This window comes from Carlito syrichta, unplaced genomic scaffold, assembly GCF_000164805.1.
Source record: "Carlito syrichta isolate Samal-C Ts95f unplaced genomic scaffold, Tarsius_syrichta-2.0.1 Scaffold313994, whole genome shotgun sequence".
Lineage (NCBI taxonomy): Eukaryota > Metazoa > Chordata > Mammalia > Primates > Tarsiidae > Carlito > Carlito syrichta.
This window is the reverse complement of record NW_007258090.1, coordinates 577,979-586,104: the sequence shown is the minus strand read 5'-3', so window position 1 is coordinate 586,104 and position 8,126 is coordinate 577,979. Positions and strand designations below refer to the sequence as shown.

Here is an 8,126-nt window from a genome sequence, read left to right as displayed (position 1 = left end):
GGTTTAAAGCAGGGAATAGGAGAGTGAGCAAGGTATGACTCCCGCCAGTATGAGCCAGTACCCAGACAGGGAGACTGACACAGCAGGGAGGTGGGTATGGTGAGGATGTTGTGAGTGTGAAACGTCCAGCTCCGAGTATATGCCACCGTGCACACAAGACGTGGAATCTCTGCATGTGAGATTTTCACAGGCGACAGGCATTGTGAAAATTTCACTCTGCTAGTGAGGAAACTGCAGGCCAGGGAAACGCTAGCATTTGCCCCAAGTTACACAGCCAGTGTCAAACCTAGAACATAATGCATGACAAAAAATGATTATTTTTCTTTATGCTTAAACATATTTTGCATTTCTATATAATCGATTTGTATTACTTGAATTAAAAAGTATCTTTAAGAACCCTACGTGTTCTTTCAATAGTTTCTATGCAAAAAAAGAAGACGCCTATGTTCATAATGCAGCAATACCTGTATAGCTTTCACTATAGTCTTAGACTCAATGTGCATTCATGCTTTCCTGAACACTTACTCATTGTAAATGCTTGAGTAAGGTTATTAAACCTTTAAAATTTCACTGATATAATGACGAGATAATTGTTGTAAATTCAATGAGATTATCCCTGAGAAACATTTGGCCTAATACCAAATATGAAATGCTCACTCAACAAAGATATTAGCTAGTATTGCTCTCAATGTATGTCAGTAATTATCAACACTAGTTCTTAGAATGATCCCCACACCTGTATTACTATATTGAGCGATGTAGTATCTAGGACATGTGAAAGTTAAGGGTGACAGACCAAGGGACAAACATTATACTGCCCAACTGCCCATATGCCATGGAAATGGTTAGATCTACCTCAAAAATCTAAAATATGTGAAGTTGGGAGAATTGATATGATTTAGAAAAGGTACTTTTATTATTTGCAATTCTCCAGCTCTCCATAGGAAAGCATAAGTTTTGTCAGAATAATAACTAAAAATTTGGAACCACATGAGTGTTTCTTCACTACAGATGCCATTGTCATTGTTCATTTTTTTCAGTGTATTAAATACAAGCAGAATCACTGTTCACCTGAACTAGCAAATTTTCTCATCTAAACTTGCTTTAAAAAGCAGCAAAATGAATACAGGAATGAATAAGTATATAAGTAACTGAAAGGATTATTAAATGTTTAAGGAAGGAAAGAAGTTAGGTATATAATAAAGCAAATATAGCAAAATGTTGATTGCAAACTATGGCTACTCACTGTATACTTATCATTTTTTTAAATCAATATTTTTTATTTTAAAGTTGTGGGGTAGAGTTAAGGGTTAAGTATACAAATATGCATCGTTCAGGCACTCTTGTTGATAAGGGGTGTCTCCCCATCCCCAGACAGATATTGACTACTGTTAATCCCACCTCCCTTCACTTATCATTTTGTTCATAATTCAATGCTGGGAAAAAAGAATAAAAATGACAAGAAATACATGAATTGCACTCACTGTTGAATCTGAAAGTCTGAAGTCAGTCCTTTTGTAGCACAGCTGTGGGTCCCAAATTAAGCCATTTTTCCCCACATTGGTACACCATTGATGCATTCTTTTTCTTAATGGTGGATGGTGGTGTGAAGTTTTGGCTTGGTGAATGTTGCATTGATCATTCTGAAAGAAGATTCTCTAGGTAAATCTGAAAAGTAAATGAAATGAAACAGAATTTTAATTCAAAAAATGGGGACATTGTTTTAAAGATTTTTATTTCTTCCCTACCATGCACTAGACTTGTGTTTACCTTTCAACTAACCTTTAAAAGGAATACTTTTTTTATCTTTGAAATGTTAATATTTCAAGGTAGAATCAATCCTTGCCCTTGCTACTGGGGCCTGGTACTGACCATTTGAGCGATACTGATTCTTAGTGGCTTGGCGCCGGGGATCTGTATTCCTTTGGAGAGATTCATGAGGAAAATATTCTGAGCAGGGTGATGTCTTCTCAGGTGAGGGTTTACCAGAGCTATTTACAAACCTACCTTTGTTTTAGCTATTCCAGCTCTGACTTTGGGTAACCACAACAGTGGGATTATTAAGAAGCAATGACCGAACTCTGATGTAGTACCCACTATGCTAATATAGAAATGACCTGAAAGTGATGTTTTAACAAATTAAGTGCTTACTACTCAGGAAAAGTATGCAAGACCAGAGGTCTCATGCTTTGTTGCCTGCCTCCCATGTGGTATTGGAACTGACTTCAAGAGAGGTTGTGTGGTTGTTCTGTGGATTTCTTGGCTGCAACATGAACAGTGGACAGTGGTGCTGAGTGACTCACTGCTTTGATTGTGATTGGTGTCATGTGTACTTAAAGAAAATTAAATGTTCATTTGCATCAAATAAAAACAGGAGAGCTTGGTACTAAAGTAAAATGGTCTCCTCTTCACCTTCAAAATATATGCTTTATTTTGAAAATATACCTGTTCTATAAAATAACATTTTACTAAATGACTGAATATCCTTGAAAATGTTACTATCAGCCATAAATATAACTTTTGATATTTTTTAAAATAGAAGGGCATGCTTAGGGAAAATTAAGACAAGGAAATTATATCCCATACTGGGAAACGAGTTAATGATTCTTATAAAGAATCTTTTAGGTAAATGAATAAACTGGTTGTCTTAGTCCATTTGTGTTACTATAAAGAAATACCTGAGACTAGTTAATTTATAAAAAAATTAAAAAAAGAAGTTTGTTTGTTTTATAGTTCTGCAAACTGCACAAGAAGCATGGCACCAGCACCATCTGGTTAGGACATCAGGCAGAAGGAGAAAGGAAGGCAATATGTGCAGAGATCACATGACAAGAGAAAAAGCAGGAAAAAGATAGAGCTTTAAAGCTCTTTTTAACAACTAACTCTCATGGGGACTAATAGAGTTAGAACTAACTCCTCCAACACACAAAGGGAGGGCATTAATATATTCATATCTGCCCTCATGACTAATACCTTCCATTAGGCTCCACCTCCAACATTGGGATCAAATTTCACCCTGAGATTTGAGTGTCAAATTTCCAAACCATAGAGCTGGTAGACTGTAACAATAATACACAATTATAAAGGGCACAAGATAGAGACATTAGGCGTTGCTAAGATATGAAACCTGTAAAAGTGAGGGATAGTGAAGGTAATAGACTTTTTCAAAAGGATTCAGTGATTGCTGCCCTGGACTTGCTCTTTTTTCTCATTACCATTTCAGTACACAGAGGCCCAACTTTCAACACAATTTCTTTAGGACATCACCACACTCACCCAAGACCCCAAAGGACAGATCTACACCTACTTGAAAGGCAGGAGATCAGTAGAAAGAAAGGAGCTTAGGGCTGGGTGTCCTGGCTCTGTTTCTGTCATGGGTTCCTCTAATATTAGTTGCTGGACTAGAGATCATTTCATATAAAGAATAGAGGACTTCAAAGGCAAAAGGAAACAGTGAGACAGTAACAATGAGAAAGTAACTGAGGGATGCTACTCTAACATTTAGGACTGGACAAGGACAAGTTGGAGGTTATCAAAACCTAGCTGCATGCAGAGTTCCCCACGGTGCTGAGAATCAGACTCTTGAGGGATGGACACTCTCCAGTGGTTTCTGCAAGTGTATAAAAATTCTGGAAACTGCTATTGGAACATATTGCTGCTTCAGGAGTGAGGAACTTTTGCAGGAACAGTGTTGACAGGAATAAGTGAATCTCTCCTTCCATTTTCTCTAAAGTTCCACAATGAGACAACCCAGCTGGAAGCAAACTGCGAAAAGTGACATATTTTTTCAGAGTTCCAGTCCCAGGATCACAGAACAGAATTTAGAAAAGAAGGGAAAGCTGAGGGACCTAACTCTGAAAACTTCTGATGTGAGAACATCATCAATCCATATTTAATCTGCCAGAATAAGTCAAATTACCATACCTAGGTTCAAGAGGGTGGAGAAACCAATTCTGGGGAAGAATAATGGAGTCTACTACACCCATTGAGAATGCAAGGTATATCTTGGCTTAGAATTTCAGCTGTATCAGCAATCTGACCTTTCCCTGAGAAACCATTTGGGCTCAGTTATCCTTCATATATCCAAATCACATGCTATTGGTGCATATTTCCATTTACACAATATCTGGGAATAAAACATTCTAGTTATTTATTAATATTTGTGAAAATAAAAATGTTTATCAGATTATGTGCTGTGGTGTAGGAACATTTATTATAAGAGGCAGCATTTTAAATAACACTGACATAAATTCTAGATAAGTAATATCATGTAGGTGGTATGGATGAAGGGATGGAGAAGATAAGCAAACTAAACTAGGTAGCATGTTTGTGCTTTTTCTTTCTGGGTAAGTCTTTGAGAATGGAGAATATATTTTTTCTCATAACTGATTTGAATGGGATTATATTGATGAGGGAAATATTGATAAATCAAATAATTCTGACCTTGCATGTTTGTGACAGTCATTTATTCCTTCCAATTATTTACTTGTGTTTTAAATTATTTTATAGATATAGTTCCACGCCAAGACATACATTCTTTAAAGGTAGAAGACAAATTGTATACTGAGTCATAATATAGTGCATAATCCTGAGTAAAAAAATGTTCACAAAAAGAAAAATTTAAGCCGGGCTCAGTGGCTCAGCCTGTAATCCCGCGCCTTTGGGAGGCTGAGGTGAGTGGATTGCCTGAGCCCGCGGGTTTGAGACCTGCCTGGGCAGGCAAGACCTCATCTCTACAATAAATCAAAAAACTAGCCGGGCGTGGTAGCGTGCGCATGTAATTCCGGCTACTCGGAAGGCTGAGGCGGAAGGATTGCTGGAGCCCAGCAAGTCGAGGCTGCGGTGGCCGGGAGCCTGGGCGACAGAGTGAGACTCCAACTCAAATAAAATAAAATAAAATAAAAAATAAAAAATAAAAATTTAAATGCCTTAATAGGCCAAGGTGGTAATGTAAATAAATAAAGTTGATCATGTGTAAATAATGAAGAGTAGATTGTAATAAATAGGAATTTTTTTTCTCTTCTTAAATATTTGATGCTCAAATAAAACACAGCTCAAGACAAATTAGGCTAAGGTTACCTGTAGATGATCACAGATTCTGATACAAATCCTCATTTTATAGTTGGAAAAATGGGCCTAGGGAGATTAAGTGATTTTTATGTTAAGAAATTAATAACAAACGTTGGAACAAAAACTTACCAACTCCCAGAGGAGATCTATGTACAACGTACTTCAGATTCTGTCAACACTGCTGGTATTTTTACATGACCATCCTGAGATTTCTGATAAACATACATATATTAAAAATGTATCTCACTCTTTGTATCTTATTCATTGTGTCTCAACCCTTCACCTAGTAGATGCTCACCACTCTAGCATACTAGTAAAAATAGTCTTCTGGGTCCAATAGAACCCCCTGTTTTTTCAGGTTTTAAAAACAATATTTAGAATTACTTCACAAATAGTTCATAGAAGGACAAAAGAATAGTGAAAATCATTCGTATTAGAAATTTTAATAAGAATTTAAACCTAGTAATTCCAAAATCTAATTTCATTTTTTCCTTGCAGTTGATCCTCTGTATCTCTAGGTTTCATATCTGCAGGTTTTGCATTTGCAGGGCTTTCTCCACGGACTCAACCAACTGTGAATCAAAAATATTCAGAAAGAAAAAACAATAAAAATAAAACAATAACAAATAATACAAATAAAAATATAGTATGGCAACAATGTACATAGCATTTACACTGTACTAGGTATTGTAAGTAATTTAGGGATTATTTAAAGAATATGGGATGATGGCCATAGGTTATATGTAAAAACTATGTCATTTTATATAAGGTACTTGGGCACACATGGATTTTGGTATCTGTTGGGTGGAGGTGTCCTTGAACTAATTTCCCTCACATACCAGGGATGTGTATATGTTTTCCCATTGATGATTAATAATGAAATAATCATTAAGAAGATAAAGGACCAAAATATTTACAATATAGGAAAAGATAAAAGCACCAAGATTTCACAATTTATTAGAGATTTATAAAGTCGTCAAATGAATCCAAATAGTAGTTTCACAATTTTTTATTTTTTTAAAACAAAACATTTTGTATCTTAAAAAACTAAAAAAATTTGAAATATCTATTCTTACAAGAGTTAGAAATATTCATACAAACTAAAATTAAATCTATTGGGCTCTGATTGTATACCAATGGCTAATAATTACACTTTGTTATTAAGATGACCACATATGATTAAATAACACACTTTGATTACAAAAATAAAAACAAACTTCTCCCCAAAGCAAATGATGTTAAAAGTCATATGTGTGTTTTAATTAATAGCAAAGTTTCTAGGGATTTGGTAGAAAAATATTGCCAATAGTTTATTTTTACATCATTTCGTTTTTTTGCCTTAGAGTAGGACCTGAGAGAAGGCAGATACAGATGCTATTTAAAATTCTGGTTCTGAAGTGGGAAAAAAAACACTGCCAACTGGTCTTACCCTGCAAGATATCCAGCTAAGATCTTGCAGAATCACTTGTATGAGTTTGAATTAGAATACAACTAAAAATTAATAACATTTTAAAGTATAATCATTTATACTACATGATTACACTGTAATGTGACTTCTATTCATATGGACTAGACTACTTGGTCAAATATTCTATTAAAGAAATGAGTAGTTTCTTAAAAAGGAAAATCATACACTAATTTTCATGTGTTTTTAAAAATATTTCTGCCTTGCATGTTTTTAGATCTATTATTGAGGTAAATATCTAGTAGTCGCTCCTGCAAGTAATACAATACACTAAGTTTAGTTGTTATTTTCATGCCAGAAGTTTCTTTCAATGCAGATCTGTGGTGGTACATTGAAAATAGACAAACTTTTATTTTATTAGATATCAAATATTTTAGTAGACTTTTTGTTTTACTTGTCAGAAACATTTTCAAGTTATTTAAAAGCAAAGCTATTCAGCTTAGATTTTTAAATGAATGCTGGAATTCGTTTCTCAAGCAAAGTTTTGTAATTTGTTTACTATGCTATTTTGGGCCCTTCAGGGGGCGCAGGCGCCGGATCCTCCAGGGACTGGAAAGCTAAGCAGGGTCACACGCGGTTAGCGCTTGGATGAAAGATGATGCTATGTATCACATTATATATGGCTATATATCATTTAATAAATATATAAAGTTTGCTAAATTCAAAAATATTTTAGGCAACATGGGTTAAAAGACATATATGTCATAGCAAATTTTTTGAAAAAGATAAATTTTACTTGGGAGAATTTCAGGTAAAAGAAAATAGATTAGAAATACATAATTAGCCCCACTGCTTCTAAAGTCCCATTATAATGCCAATAAAGACATTATTTGAAAGGCAGAGATTCAGTAAGACAAAAAGTTTCATAAAGTTAATTAAAATCTTGGAAACTGGGGGAGATGAATTGACTTAGTTCATCTGTAAATAAATACGTCCTTGGAAATTAAAATCATAATAAAATACATATAAAAATTCAATAAAAAGATTCAAAAGATAAAGTTAACAAACTGTCCCAGAATAAGAAAGACACTGAGATTAAAAACAAGAAAGACATAATACAAAAATTAGAGAACAAAGCTAGAGGCTAATATCTACATGACAAGAGTGCTGGAAAGAGAGAATGAAGAAAATAGATCACTAATAAAATAAAGACAGTTCTATTAATAGAATCGAAAGAGTTTCTGGATTTAAGAGCCCATCACATAAACAATAAAATAAACAAGGTAGACTTAAGCAAGTTATATCATTGTAAAACTTGTTAGTACTGAAAACAAAAAAAAATTATATGTGACCATAGAAAAAAGCTACATTTAAAGAATTAGATTGGTTTTAGTCACTTCACCAGAAATCTGGAAAGCTAAATGTTGCTTGCATTTAAATAATTACATTTGTTACTAGAAAAAGTTTGATTTTTTTTGTTGTTGTTGTTGAGTTGGAGTCTCACTCTGTCGCCCAGACTGGAGTGCAGTGGCCACTCCCAGTCACCGCAGCATTGACCTGATGGGCTCCAGCAATCCTTCCACCTCAGCCTTCCAAGTAGCTGGAACTACAGGTGCGCGCTACACACCCAGCTAATTTTTTGATTTATTGT

General features: G+C 34.8%; 1 long non-coding RNA gene across 1 annotated transcript in view; it reads right to left on the bottom strand.

Moving 5' to 3' along the window:
* Positions 1-1,490: 1,490 nt before the first annotated feature.
* The window catches only part of LOC110596761, a 317,869-nt gene continuing 311,233 nt past the window's right edge, over positions 1,491-8,126 (bottom strand). The window contains exon 3 of the long non-coding RNA XR_002482697.1: positions 1,491-1,668. This is a non-coding gene — a long non-coding RNA (uncharacterized LOC110596761). The remainder of the gene's footprint in view (positions 1,669-8,126) is intronic.